Raw genomic sequence first — 15,919 nt, 5'->3', positions numbered from 1 at the left:
CTGACTTGTAGTCATTCCACTGACATCACGTCTGATATGGCAATAGAATCAGGACCAGAACAGGCGTTCAATAGGATGGCTACCATATGACCAGTGAAATTTGCAAAAGTAAAAAAGTGTATAAATAATTGATACCAGGAAAGAGGCTCAGGGGGAATAGAGTCTACCTCCTATAGGGTCCAAAAATGTAGAACACAATTGTGGGTTCAAAGTTAGACCACATGAATAGAAAATAATAGAAAAAAAATGTTTTAATAAGATCACACATCAAATACAGACATTAACCAGAGGTGGTCTCAACATGTTTGGGGACATTCAACGCAATTCCGTTACTTAGGAATATTAGTGACAGCAAAAATGACAGGACAATCCACCAATTACTTACTTTTTTAGATGTGTGATATTTCTACCATAAGACCTTGGTACTAAACTGTGGGATGTCTCCCACGGCACTTGGCATTGTGTCCAGAACCCGGAAGTCATCCCACAGGAAGTGGTCATGCATTCCACAGTCCTGGAACACACCACACACTACTATGGCATGCAACCAGTGAAAGCTATATATAGAGGTGTTACTTCTCTTTGGGATCCTGCCTGCCATGGTGAGTTGACTATTGGGACATTTTCTCCACAAGTCAGAATATTATTAGGCTTAATGATCAGTGTGAAAACTGCAGGGTTTCAGGAGTTTTTAAAATACAGAGTAGATCATAACATTGAAAATTTAAAAAAAAATCCAAAAATTCTCAACAAAATGTGGTTAACGTAAAAAGTTGATTTATGCAATAAGTCATTTTTCTGATGACACATTCCATTTAATATACAAGAATTACAGCTCCAATATAAAGTAAGACCTTACTGAAACTAAATGTCAAACATGCCAAAAACATTGTGTTCTGTCATTCATTTTGCCTTGTTCTTTACATGAGTAAGGCACAATAGATAAGGCTTGCAAGCATTATTCTATTTAATGGGTACAATAGATTTGTCACATCTGCTGTGTGTTTCCCTAATTAATGATGCCAAGGTGAGTGTGGAGGTGTCATTAAAGAAGAAAGCACATGACAGATGTGACAAATTCAATGCATTCTGTTCCATTTATTAAAATGATCATTTTCTTTATTCATTTACTTTCACTGTCAGCAAACCAACCATCACACATGACCCTGTTTAGATAATTTTATGTATAAGGTTATTTTTAGGGTATGTGCACATTATTACATTTTTTAAAGGCAAAACAGACACAAATGTATAGAAACGTACAGGTATGCTTAAAATCGCATACATTTGTATCCATTTTTCCTGCACGTTTAACATATTGCTGGTTCTAGGACTCAAATGCAGGTCCAGGATGACATCACGGTGACATAGCCAGACCACATGATGCGTCTTCCGGCACATGCTCAATGTCATTTGGCGCTAGACACAGAGGAATGAACATCTCCCTTCTGTCTGTTGACTATTTGGATAGCTGGGCTGTCTGTAAGCCAGACCCAGTAACTTATTTGGATATTTGTACCAGCTCATCTGTGCAGAGGATGAAGGGTATACAATTCACTTTCTTGATATTACTGGACTTGTTAAGTGGTGGTGTGCAGTGATTACTTTTTGGTCAGTGTATTGTGTCATCTCTTGTTTAGTGCCAGTTTGCACCCTTATCTGTTTATGCAGTTTGCTCTTTTCTTGAATCTTTTTGCAGATGCTCCTGTGTGTTTACTGGATTTATCCCTTTTGGTTCATCCCTGGTACTTGTCTCTCTTTCTTACTCCATCCAGGGCGATTTTAGGAATGTCCCAGGCTCCTGTCATAGGGTTGCCCTTTTCAGGGCAGATGCTCCACTTGTTAGGCAGTTTCGGTCATTGATCCTTTCTTGTCCTTTGTCCTAGTGTGTATTCACTTGTTTGGCAGTGTCAGCTACTTTAAGATCAAGGATAGGTCCTGAGCCTTCCTCATTATTTGTCCTAGTGTGTATCCTCTCTTCCAGTCCAACCTAGTCCTTGTGGTTTCTGTGTCATTCTTGCCAGACGTGACACATATATGTTAAACGTACATGAGAATTATAATGTGAATAGACCCTATCTGTGAACCTGCACCTAGTAGCTGGCCCACTCACATCTCTCACACTGGAGCAAATGTAATATAGACCCTAAAATGTGCCAATATTACAGCCACATGAACCTGAAAGAAACAAAAAAATGCTTTTGGGCAAAAAATCTGATTATTATGGCCTTAGCTTTTTCCGTTTTTTTTTTAAGAAGTTGAGAAATTAAAGGTCCTCATTGTAATTATCTTAAGCAACAAGAGAAGTGTGTTCGCACACCATGAGGTCCAAAGACGCCATGGTGAGAATAGTTATTTATCTAATTAATAAGTCTGATTAATTAAATGTTGCTCCCCAATTAAAAAAAGGGAAAGCTGTTAAATTTTTGTCTTCAGTTCTCAGTTTTTCTAAGGTTTTGAGTTTTTTCCAAAAACAATTTTTAATTAACTATTGGTATAAATAATGACTAGCGATTTGCCATCTGCAAAGTGCTAATGTGCTAATTATCAGATTGGATTGTTGCTTGCCAAGTGTGAAATATTGTAAAAATATATATGTAATCTACATTAGCCTCATCTTGAAAATTAATGAAGTAGAACTTCATACCAATTAGATGTACAGTATATGTTTAGGTCAGCATTGCAGGTCGCTTATTTCGCAAAGCAGTACACATCTTCTATACTAGAACATTTCTGAGATTCCTTGTGTGAATTGTACACTTTTTGAATTCAACCACAGCATTTTTTTTGTGTCTGAAAATTTAATTTGTAGCCTTTCTAATGCACACATAAAAGAGTTGAAATCTATATCTCCTATGTATCTAATCTGTGTCTCCCTTTCAATTTCATTCCATTCCTTCTAGTCTTTCCTTGTACAGATGAGAATAGGGCTGATCCCTCTGCACGGTGACAGCCCTTCAGATATTTGTAGGCAGCTATTAAGTCTCCTTTCAGCCTTCTTTTTTGCAAGCTGAACATTAGCTATTAGTGAGATAGCATAGGTTCTGATGTACAACTGTCGGCCTTGCCACGGCCCGTTAGCCTACGTGTTTTGGCCAAAATGCAAACTAACACACGCATTTATCAGTGTTTTTTTTCATGCAGTATGTTATAGATGCTGCAGGAGCCCAGGATGTCATGCCTGTGTGGCGCACTGTGGTAATAGGGGGCAATCCACTGCTTTGCCAGTAGGGGCTGTGTTCCTGAATGGTGTGGCACACTTATCTATGGCTGCCATCCTTGGTATCAGTTCATATGTGCAGACTATGCCTGTCAACCCTCCCCTAATCTGGGTTGAGTTGAGTGGCTGCTCATTAGTCTGCACATGAACATTTAGCTCCCCCATGTTGCAATCTGACTTTTTGCATGATACTGGGGGATTTGGTAATTGAGCTTGCCCTGCAGTGTATCAGGTAATGCATATTTGGCTTCTTTTTCTGTGAGTTATGTCTTTGTACCCTTTTTCTCTCACCTCTGTGATTTTGTGTGTAAATTCTGTGTTCATCCAACCCAACCTATTCTCTTTAAATGCCTCCCATTCTTCATTATTTTAGGGATTGTTGTTAACAATATTTCTTTGAGAATCTCATTTCACAATATTTTCCAATTTTGTAGGACGTTTTTATGCTAAAGAACATCCAGCCATTGGATTCTTCCTACCTTCTTTCTGAATTCATTAAAATCTGCCTTTCTGAAATCCAACCGTGAAGTCTGAGTCTTTTTAGGTCTTCCTCCCCTTATTATCCAAAATTCAAGGAAAGCATGATCACTGCTTCCTAAGGTCCCAACCACCTGTACTTCCTCATCCATTTGCTCCCTGTTGGTAAGAATTAGATCCATGATAGTTCTTTCACTTTCCTGCCTAAGTCTCAAAGTCTTGCAGATAGTTGCAATGTCCTCTTTTGCAGTGTCATTTGTCTCTACATGTGTTAGTAGGAGTGGGTAGGGGTCTGTAGAACTGAAGAGTCTTGACAGCCTATAAGACATATTTTGATTTGTGCACCTGGAAGACAGCACACCTCTGCAAAAAAACTGAAATCAAACAGAACAGGATCGTAGTGAGCATAACTGAAGCTCGAAAAATGCCATTGAAATCAATGAGACTTTACAACAGAGCCGTTTTTTTCTGTTTTGCAGCTCCTCTGATGGAAATGCAAAATAGAAATAAAAAATGGTGGTGTGAATGAGCCGTTGCATCAATTTTCATTTTTGCAAAAAAGCTGAAAAAGAGCAATTCTGCTGACATACAGTATTCCCTGTATTTACTGCACATGCTGTTGGTGTTGTCATGACACCAAATATGTGTACATTATTTCATGTTTCAGGAATTATAGTTGATGAAAGTCATTGATTGTAAAACAAACATATATGCCTTTGTGTGGTTTATGCATATTTTTTTATGTGACTTTTTCTTTTAATTAATTTTAGTTTTTCTTTTTTAATTCAAACCGAGGACTTTTAATTTTGATTTTTATGGTTAAAGGGGTTGTCCCGCGAAAGCAAGTGGGGGTATACACTTCTGTATGGCCATATTAATGCACTTTGTAATGTACATTGTGCATTAATTATGAGCCATACAGAAGTTATTCACTTACCTGCTCCGTTGCTAGCGTCCTCGTCTCCATGGTGCCGTCTAATTTCAGCGTCTAATCGCGCTATTAGACGCGCTTGCGCAGTCCGGTCTTCTCCCTGGTGAATGGGGCCGCTCGTGCCGGAGAGCTGGTCCTCATAGCTCCGCCCCGTCACGTGTGCCGATTCCAGCCAATCAGGAGGCTGGAATCGGCAATGGACCGCACAGAGCCCACGGTGCACCATGGGAGAAGACCCGCGGTGCATCGTGGGTGAAGATCCCGGCGGCCATCTTGCTAAGGTAAGGAAGAAGTCGCCGCAGCGTGGGGATTCGGGTAAGTACTAAACGTTTGTTTTTTTTAACACATGCATTGGGTTTGTCTCGCGCCGAATGGGGGGCCTATTGAATAAAAAAAAACCCCGTTTCGGCGCGGGACAACCCCTTTAACTCTAATAAGCTGCCATATATCTATTTAGCAGTAAATTGGCTTGTGTACCAATAGTGTTATTGTTTCTGTATCTTCCATAATAAATGGGAGATGCATAAAAAGTGTAGCACAGCGACCTACATTGCTTCTGAGTCACGCAAAATACAGAAACAGCAGAAGAAATAGGGGTTACACAGGAGCTTACAATCTATGAGGAGATAGGGGGACAAGAGCTTACAATCCATGAGGAGATAGAGGGATGCAGGAGCTTACAGTCTATGCATGTCTCTAAAACATTAATTTCATGCGTCATTGGCAAATCATGCGATATTTAACAATATATTATTTGTAACACCCCTCATGTGGTGGATTTGATCACTTGTGTCTCGTCACCTTCACTATGTTGGCTGGACGACTTGCACTTAAAAACATGTTTTAGCCGTCATATCTCTGATACACCAATAATAAAAATGTGTGGTAGCCAATACCTTGTCTCTGAGTATTATTAGGGGATCATCTTTGATAGAGAGATTCAAGTATGGGACGTACAGGTTTGGGTGCATTTGGTGACACCAAGTATAGAACAGATGGCTGGTTGGCTTGGTCTCTATATAAATGATCCTGTTTTCTGTCTAGAATATTCATTGTGGGCCTTGTGATTCCTATTGCAGGTGTTTAATATTAGTAAGTATGTATCAACATGATCGGGTATATGATCATTTTTAGATTTTTCGCTCATACTCGTGGATACAAATTATGTATTCTATGAGTGGAAGAAAAATTTCAGCATACTCTATTTTTCTGCGGACTCTGCACGAACGGCTTCCATTGAAGTCAATGGAGGCCGCTAGACCCGCAGCCCATCTGCAATTAACATTGCGTATGAGCTGCGGTTACCTGTGTCATCGCTAAGCGACGGCATGGTAGGTACAAATACAAAAAAAAAAACTGTACTGTGCATGACCGACGGCAAGCTGCAGTTATTCGCAGTGGAGAAAAATAGGGTACTTAGGGTCGCCCACCGGGCTCACAGCCAGGATCCGCTGCAGGCCTCCCGCATGCGGAATCTGGTCCGCCTGTGTGAGCCCAACCTTAGTCACATTATTACTTATTTTATTTGTTTATTGGTTGTATGTTTCTTCTTACTCTGAGCAGGTGCCCCATGTTCTTATGCTATGAAGAAGTGCTACTGTGATAGCTGGAAACGCATCGGTTGTCACGCCATTGTATGTCCTTCCTCTTGGGATTTTAATGCCTCAATAAAGCTGTGATTTTACGGAAGCGGGATCCTTTTCTTGCTTTCTTCAGCAATTGATTCCAGTCAAGTCTATGCATCCTGCTGGTGAGCTGCATCATTTTCTGTTTCATCCTACAAGTAGGGTTGAAAGCAGATTATAAATATGTCAGAGTTCAGTGCAGAAGCTATGGTCCAATTTATCTGCAACCAACAGTTATACAGAGCTGAAATAGGTGCAGAAGCTGCAAGGCCGTACCAGTCAAGTAAATATAAAGCTGTCTGATGATTATATAGAAACACATAGAAGTCCAATTAAAGCTGTAACATGTTGCATGTGGTTGGCTTCCTTAATACTGAACTAGATATGTACATTATCATCCTGCTATGTTTTAAAATACTGCTTGATTCAATATATGTGTTTTTCTTGCTCAATGCATTTATCATTTCATCTGCTAGAACAAGAGTGCTCTGCACTCCCATAGGTCACATGATTCACTCAATGATGTCACTGGTTACTCTGAAAGTAACCCAAGACTATAATTGTTGCTGCATTGTGGCATGGTGGCCTCGACGCAGGCCAAGACCTGTTGCCTTGTTATGCAGGACAAGGGTTAATGTAGCATGTGCAGAGACTGCTAGTGCTGTCTTTTTTTGCTGCATGGAAGCATGCTGGATTAGTCATGCCAGGGAGAAGACTGGAGGTGTGCTTTTCTAATGGCTGTGATAGTCCTCAGCTGTGGAGTAGCTTTGTATTCTCACCCCTGCTTGTTCTCAGTGCTGCTTATTTAGATCCATAGAGGAGTAGTGGAGAGTGGGGCTCCTCTGTGCTGGGTGTACTGCTACTTACAGATAAGTTGCTATGGTTTACTTTTCAGTTGTATTTTCTGTTTTAATTTCTGCATTGCATTGCTGTTCGAGTCATCACTCCAGAGGGCCTATATAGGGACAATTAGGGCCCAGGAAGAAGACCATGGGCCTCCTCTATTGAGTGGAGTGGTGTTACTGTTCAGCATGGCGTGGTGCACACAGTTCTACAGTGCATAGTAGTAATCAACTGCAGTATTTGTGAAGTCACCCTGCGTCTGTGCTGAGCATGGTGCTTGTAAGCCACACAGACGTGACAATGATGATGAATATAGCTTAAAGAGATGTGCTTTTAGGGCTCGCTAAAACTATGGATATTGAGGATCAAAAAAAGTTTATTTTTTTTTCACTGTAAAGTTTTTCATTTTTAATAAAGTTTGGTAGTTAAAAAAATATTTTTTTCTAGGCATTCGAAAAACCAAAAATGTTAAATGTATGAAAACATACATTTTCTTAGGTTTCAATGTCTTTCCTATTGACTTTAATGCAAAGATAAAAACTTACATGTCAGGCATATGTTTTTTGTGGGACTGAAAAGCGTGGCTTGGTGCTGTATTGTAACTCATAATGAAAACCTACACAGACGGAAAGGAAATCAAAAGTATTGAAAAGCATGCACTTCTGAACTATATTTCCCCAATTATAGTCTAATAAGAATGTTAAGCAATATGTTTTAACACTTTTATAAAAAGAGAGAAAGAGAATGTGTTGCCCACATCACATGTAATTGGTAATCCGCTTTCACTGAGTTATAACATTGCTTTTGTACAAGCTGAACTGGTATTTTAGCCGGCCCTATATATTATGTAGAATGTCATTGCTCGCATCATACCCAATCATGGAAGATTGCAAACAAATGTACCATTGTGCATGGCATATTCATATGTTTGTTTTTGCAAGTCTGGAGCTGCCTGGAAATCTGAAGCATTCTTTCTGTTGACAATCAAAAAAAAAGAGTATCTGCATTGGTTTTTTTCATGACATCGAGAGGCTGCAAATATATTCTTGCAACCTCTCAAGGTCATGGGACAACCAATGTGAATACTTTGTTTTTCTGATTATCTCCTGCAGACAACAGCAAGCCTACAGTTCTTCAGATTTCCAGGCAGCTCCAGACCTGCAAAAACAAACAGATGTGTGTATCATTCGCCATGACACCTTTATTTGCAATCTGCCATGATTGGGTGTGATGCATGCAGTGATGTGTTGCATAAGATATAGGGCCAGCTAAAATACCAGCTCAGTTGGTACAAAACCAGTGTCGATCCATTACCAATTACATGTGATCTAGGCAATACAAAACTGGCATTAAATTCCAGGTAACAAAAGAAAATATATTTTTGTTGTTACCTAGTGTAATGGCTTCTATAACCAATAATTCCCAATGTGCTTGATAGTACCATGGTAGCAATTGACTATACAAGACAGCAATTCAACATATTCCACATCCTGTCACTTGAAGCCATTTAATCCAGACTTGAGTGTTTGCAAACAAACAAACTGTACAGGGGAGAAAAAAAACTATTTAATGAAGTTGTGAAATCTGTATATTTGTGCACTTCTAGACAATACACAGAAAGCTCTCTAAATGTATGCAAAATAATACAAAACTGAAGTGGTTTTGAGATGTTGCCAGAGCAGTGATTAAGAGGACACAGTAAATCAAGCACCGTTTAATGAGGTTGTTAAGATACAAGTTTAAATTGGTTTCTACGATCAAGTAAAGCCGCTTGGTAAATCAAGAGAATCTGTTTTTTCAACTTTCATTGCTAAGTGTCATAAATTATGTAAGTTAGCAAAAAAGAAGGGAAGAAAAACTATTGTATTGAGCAATTTCATGTTTGGTCGTTGCTAGGAAATGGATTACGACAACTACTGGAGAAATGGTGGGGAGGTTAAGTAAAAGCAAAGAGCCAAAGATGGAAAAAAATGATGGTGCCCACACCCAAGGCCATTGTGTAGCTTGACCTAAAAGCCATGAATAAGTAGTAGTAGGTAGTTGTAGCAAGCTAGAATAAGGACAATGTTTTGAGGGATCTAGTTCCTTATAGTGGCCAGTGCTGTGTGAGGCACTCATCAAATTGTTCTACCACAGTGAATTATTGGGATGGTATAAGGGCTGGTCTCTGCTCCTTGGTGTGATGGTTGTGCAAAACTCAATAAAAGAAAGGGTCCAGACAGTCAGCATGGGAAAAACAGTTCAACTCATGTTTCCTTGTTACAAAAGCACAATGGTTCAAGCTCCAGCTGATGAAGCACAATTTCTTATAATCCAATTAAACTCCAGTCCTGATGCTGGTGCCTATGGCACTTGCTACCTTGCTGATCCATACTGCCTGTTGTGGGTTTTCCCACCATGGCCCTGGTGTTTGTAGCCTCTTTGTAGCACTGTCTATCGTGAGTTTTTCACCACAGCCCTGGAATCAGCAGGCCTTCTCTATAAACCATCTATCCAACAATGACCAGAAGCTTGAAATTGAATGTGAGTCACCGATCCCTAAACTAGTTTAACTTGTTAACATGTTTCCCCTCTATAACTTACCTATAGACTAAAAACTGAAACTTCTAGAAAATGACTGCATATTTTATAAACATTGCTCCTCCCACTGCTTGATGCAGAAATGTGGGAAACAAGAATGATGAGCTGTTTTATCCATCTCTGTACTTTTTTCTGCTTAACCACCACCTTTAAGACAATGATACAGTGCATAATACATTCTCAGCCATATACACACAGTCCACCGGAGATATTCATTCTCCCACATAGTGACAGTTCTGGGTCACTATATAGTGATGGACATTGCAGCTCTTTCTGGTGAGCTGGGCCGGTTGGCTCAGCCCCCCCCCCCCCCAAAAAAAAAGAGCCAGCTCTTTTACTGATATATTCAGCACCAAATGAATGTTCAGTGTGCCACAGCTATTTGGTTAATATAGTAGATATTCATTCAGTGCCTAATGTTATTTGCATAGCCCTCTATAATCTACTGACTACCCGGCTGTGTTAATAGCATAGGAGCGCTATGATAACAATGTAGCGTGCAGCAACAATGGATACAAAGAATACATCTGTAGTTTAGCCACTGAATGGCGGTTTATTTAACACTACAAGCTGTTTTTGGGTAGAACGCAACAGGAGAAAATATCCGGCAAAAGGGCTACCAACTTGGATGAATGGTAAATGTATTGAAGACAAAGTCCATACAGTAACGCATTTCACAGTAAACCCCAACTTCTGATTGACTGAACAGCAAGATAGCAAACTGACAAGGGATTTATATAGAAAATGAGTGGCAAAAACATATCATGAGGGTTAAAGGGGTTGTCCCGCGCCGAAACGTTTTTTTTTTTTTTTCATAGACCCCCCGTTCAGCGCGGGACAAACCCAAGGGACGTGATAAAAAAAAATAATAATAATTTTACTTACCCGAATCCCGTCTCTGCAGCTTCTTTCTTCTTTGCAGCCAAGATGGCCACCGGGATCTTCACCCACGATGCACCGCGGGTCTTCTCCCATGGTGCACCGTGGGCTCTGTGCGGTCCATTGCCGATTCCAGCCTCCTGATTGGCTGGAATCGGCACACGTGACGGGGCGTAGCTACGTGATGACGCGGAGAAGGGGGCGGAGCCAGAACGCCGCTCGTGCTGAGACCAAAGAGAAGGGAGAAGACCCTTCTGCGCAAGCGCGTCTAATCGGGAGATTAGACGCTGAAATTAGACGGCACCATGGCGACGGGGACGCCAGCAACGGAGCAGGTAAGTGAATAACTTCTGTATGGCTCATATTTAATGCACGATGTATATTACAAAGTGCATTAATATGGCCATACAGAAGTGTACAACCCCACTTGCTGCCGCGGGACAACCTCTTTAATAGAGATCTTACAGTCTTCTGGGTAAAAAAGCAATACACTTTTTTTGATGACATGACTTTATTTTGGAGAGAGCCTGGTTTCTTCCTGCTCACATGACCTTTTAAAAAAAATAAAAAATCTCTTGCTTGCTAGGCTTTATTGCATTATCCTCCAGAAGGCAATCATATCTCATCCCAGTCTCATGACTGGACTTCTCTCTACTCATATATTGTTGGCACTTGTATGGAATATAAAGCCACTGTCCAGCCAATCAGAATAAGATGTTCACCCCGAAACATGATTTTATATGGGCCTTTTTGCTCACCAACTATGCTAGATCAGGACCATGTTGATGTCACAACATCAGCCCCGGCCCACATGATCCACATGCTGGCATATGCTTAGTGTCATGCAGGCATTGGACACTGACCAGAGCACTTCTTTGTTGGTATGTGGATTGACTGGTCAGCTGGGAGGAGTGTATGCCAGCCAATCATAATAATAATAATAATAATAATCTTTATTTGTATAGCGCCAACTTATTCCGCAGCGCTTTCAGCTCTTGCTTGTACACATTTATTCTTGCTTCTCGGCATGGAGAATGTAAGTTGTACTTCTAGTCTGCAGGTGTTTCTGGTCAAGTCGGTAGCTCCTGTCCTGTTCCTTTGTCAGATAAGTAATCTTGGTGTTAAGGATATTTGAGGTGTTTGGCATCTATCACATCTCTCCCCTCAGTTATTGCTATTTTATTTGGTTTATTGTGTGTTCGTTTGACATCTATATCGCATACAATGTTATTTATTGTAGCAAGCATTATTACAGGTTTCCAGATAGGGAGAGTTAGGGTCGCCCCAGATTCCTGACATGGGGTTGTCCTCATCAGGGTGAGTGCTCTGCTTTTAGGTAGGGTCTCATCCCATTAGTAGGCTAGGATCAGATTTCCAATTCCTCCGCCCTATGGTTTTGCTATTAATATTTTGTGTTCTCCGCATTAGTGTATTGTGTATATATTTTTTTTGAACAAAAAATTACGTCCAATCCAGATGAGGTGTTTTGCATCCAGCTCGGACGTAACACTTTTCTTCAATAAAGTTATCACTCGTCTAAGCTGGTAGCACTCCTGACAAATGTTTTCTCCTGTTGCATCCTGCCCAGATTATCTCAATGTTTGAGATCAAAGAACTGGTCTTGGTGATGTTTTTTGTTAACATGGGACTTCATTAATTTTACTATGTGCATCAGTTGCTGTGACTTCACAAAAATGATAGGTGAGCCACCACCTTTTATTTTAGCATATATTAATGATATCAGTCGATGTGGCCTTCCATCTCCTTTGTTTTGAAACCTGTATTTTTTGTCATACAAAGTCCAAGACATATGTACTTGCCTTCATAGCCTCATTTCTCATGGACTAGACAAGAACGCATGGACAGCTTGACTTCCCTGCTTAGTCATTCCAAAACATGATCAACACAATCTTCTGACCTTGATTTGTCCTGGCCATGAGAAATTATCCTGTCATGTTGATAAAATAATTCTAGGCCAATGCTTCAAAAAGTAAAAAGGGTGACAGTGCTATGAGGCTAAGGTCTTCTATTAAATTCAAGCTGTAATGCGCCTTCAAATCAAGATACATGCATTGGGTCCCTTTAGATGTTTCTGCTGCTTATTGTGCGTTTACATCCTAGATACTGGGTGCTACTTTACTGGTTATGAGTGCATGTAGCAAGAAATATTTGGTAACTTACTCGCTTTGCAAAATTCAATTTTATGGCAACAGTATAAGTCAATCTTCGACCCTTTGACAGGCCTTACACTATGACCAGGGATAGAAGCCAAACCAGAATCAGGATGAAGCTTATTTACACATTCCTTTTCCCTGGAAGCATTTCCTGGCCTATAAGATTCCTAACCCCAACTTGATAGTCTCCACAAGGAGAAACATTAGTGACCAAGATTCAGTTTTTAATGTCACAAAAACTGGTGTCATCAAGTAATCACCAGATGCACTGCAATCCCTTTAACAAACAGTTGAAAAGAATAAGGTCCACAGCCAGGGAGCCATCATTGAAACCTCAAGCATAGCAGCCTAAAGGATGTCTGGTTAAGAAAACTAATCTCGGAATAACATGATCTATTAGGCAGAAAACTGAGCACCTATTATGTTAAACTTTTTTTAATTTTGCAAGAACAAGAGCCAGGGATAGATTCAGCAAGAGAGCTGTCCAGAGGGCTGAGTGGCTCAGCAGGTAGAGCTGTCACCTTGGAGTACAGGAGCTTCTGGGTTCAAGTTCTGACAGCTAGGTTATGCACAAAGCAAGATATGCATGCCACCATTACAATTGGGAAACCATTGGGTAACACTGACATGGAAATGGACTTGGGGGGTTTAATTAACTGTAAGCTTAACCAAAAAAACAAGTGTCAGGCAGCTGCTGCCAAGGCAAATAGAATCATAGGGTGCATCAAAAGATGTTATGGACACATTATTCTTCCTCTTTACCATGTGTGGTCTGACTAATGACTTGTTAACACTTTTTCAATTTTGCAAGAACAAGAGCCAAGAAGAGATTGTATTCAGTTTTGGGCACCGATACTCAAGAAAGACATATCAGAGCTTGAGCTGGTACAAAGGGGGTAACTAAAGTAATAAATGGAATGGGTGGACTACAACACCCAGAAAGGTTATCAAAACTGGGGTAATTTATTTTATTAAAAAGATGGCTGAGGGCGACCTAATAACTATGTATAAATCTATCAGGGGGCAATTCAGAGATCTTTCCCATCATCTGTTTTTACCCAGGACTGTAACAAGGGGGCGCACTCTATGTCTAGAGGAAAGAAGGTTTCTACACTGACATGAAAGGGGGTTCTTTACTGTAAGAGCAGCGAGATTATGGAACTCTCTGCTTGAGGACTAGATGATGATGAATTTGATAAAAGTGTTTAAAAGGGGCCTGGACACCTTTCTAGAGCGATACAATATTATATGTTATAGTCACCAATAACTTGAGAAGTGTTGATTTGGGGATTATTCTGATTGCCAGATTGGAGTTGGGAAGAAATTTTTTTCCCTCAAATGCAGAAAATTGGCTTCTACCTCATTGGGTTTTTCGCTTTTCTCTGGATCAACATTGGGAGGGAAATAGGCTGAAGTGGATGGACATACGTATTTTTTCAGGCTAACATACTATATTACTATGTAATGCCACTTCATGATTAATTTACATACTGCTATCCCATGTCTTTTGGCACGTCACTGTCTATCTATCCTAACGGGAAATAATATAGGAGCAGACCAAGTTTTCCATATTCTATGTTTCTACATATTTTTTCTCCTTAGGGAGAGCATGAATGGCCCTTTGAGCCTCCTCACTCACCGTCTAGGTTCTCTCTAGAGATGAGCGAACACCAAAATGTTCGGGTGTTCGTTATTCGTAACGAACTTCCCGTGATGCTCGAGGGTTCGTTTCGAACAACGAACCCCATTGAAGTCAATGGGCGACCGGAACATTTTTGTATTTCGCCGATGCTCGCTAAGGTTTTCATGTGTGAAAATCTGGGCAATTCAGGAAAGTGATGGGAATGACACAGTGACGGATAGGGCAGGCGAGGGGCTACATGGTGGGCTGCATCTCAAGTTCACAGGTCCCACTATTAAGCCACAATAGCGGCAAGAGTGCCCCCCCCCCCCCCCCCCACTGTCAGCATAAAGATCGTCCTCCTCTGGCACAGCTGTAACAGCTGTAGCAGAGAAGAACGATGTTTGCCCATTGAATTCAATGGAACCGGCAATACAGCCGACTCCACTGAATGCAATGGGCTGCCGGCGATCGCAGGATGAATGGTCGGAAAGGGGTTAAATATATAACCCCTTTCCTGCAATTCATCCAGAAATGTGTTACACTAAAAATATATACCGGCGTATAAGGCGACGGGGCGTATAAGACGACCCCCCAACTGTCACCTTATACGCCGGTAATACAGTGGAGCAAAGAATAAAAAGCATTACTTACGTTTTTAGATGATCTGCGGCGCTCCTGCAGGCTGTCACTCCCTCCTGGTCCACGGCAGACAAGCTTTCTCCACGAAAGACTTTAAATCCCTGCCTCCAGAAGCACATGTGCCTTCAGCCAATCACAGCCAATGACAATGATGTCATTGAATGGCTGTGATTGGCTGTGTTTCTGGAGGCGGGGATTTCAAGCCTTGAAATCCCCGCCTCCAGAAACACAGCCAATCACAGCCATTCAATGACATCATTGTCATTGGCTGTGATTGGCTGAAGGCACATGTGCTTCTGGAGGCAGGGATTTAAAGTCTTTCGTGGAGAAAGCTTGTCTGCCGTGGACCAGGAGGGAGTGACAGCCTGCAGGAGCGCCGCAGATCATCTAAAAACGTAAGTAATGCTTTTTATTCTTTGCTCCACTGTATTACCGGCGTATAAGGTGACAGTTGGGGGGTCGTCTTATACGCCCCGTCGCCTTATACGCCGGTATATATTTTTAGTGTAACACATTTCTGGATGAATTGCAGGAAAGGGGTTATATATTTAACCCCTTTCCGACCATTCATCCTGCGATCGCCGGCAGCCCATTGCATTCAGTGGAGTCGGCTGTATTGCCGGTTCCATTGAATTCAATGGGCAAACATCGTTCTTCTCTGCTACAGCTGTTACAGCTGTGCCAGAGAAGAAGGATTTGTCTTCTATATGTTCTCAATGGGGTCAGCGCTGCTGCCGCTGGCCCCATTGAGCGCATATAGAATGCATCCATAGCGAGCAGCGGGAGGGGCAGATTTCAATACTCGGGTGACACCTTATCTCCCCAGCCACTCACAGCAGGGGGGTGGTATAGGGCTTAAACGTTGCAGGGGGAAGTTGTAATGCCTTCCCTGTCTTTATATTGGCCAAAAAAAAGCGCTAACGTCTC

This window comes from Eleutherodactylus coqui, chromosome 12 (assembly GCF_035609145.1).
Source record: "Eleutherodactylus coqui strain aEleCoq1 chromosome 12, aEleCoq1.hap1, whole genome shotgun sequence".
Lineage (NCBI taxonomy): Eukaryota > Metazoa > Chordata > Amphibia > Anura > Eleutherodactylidae > Eleutherodactylus > Eleutherodactylus coqui.
Note: the sequence above shows the minus strand (reverse complement) of the source record.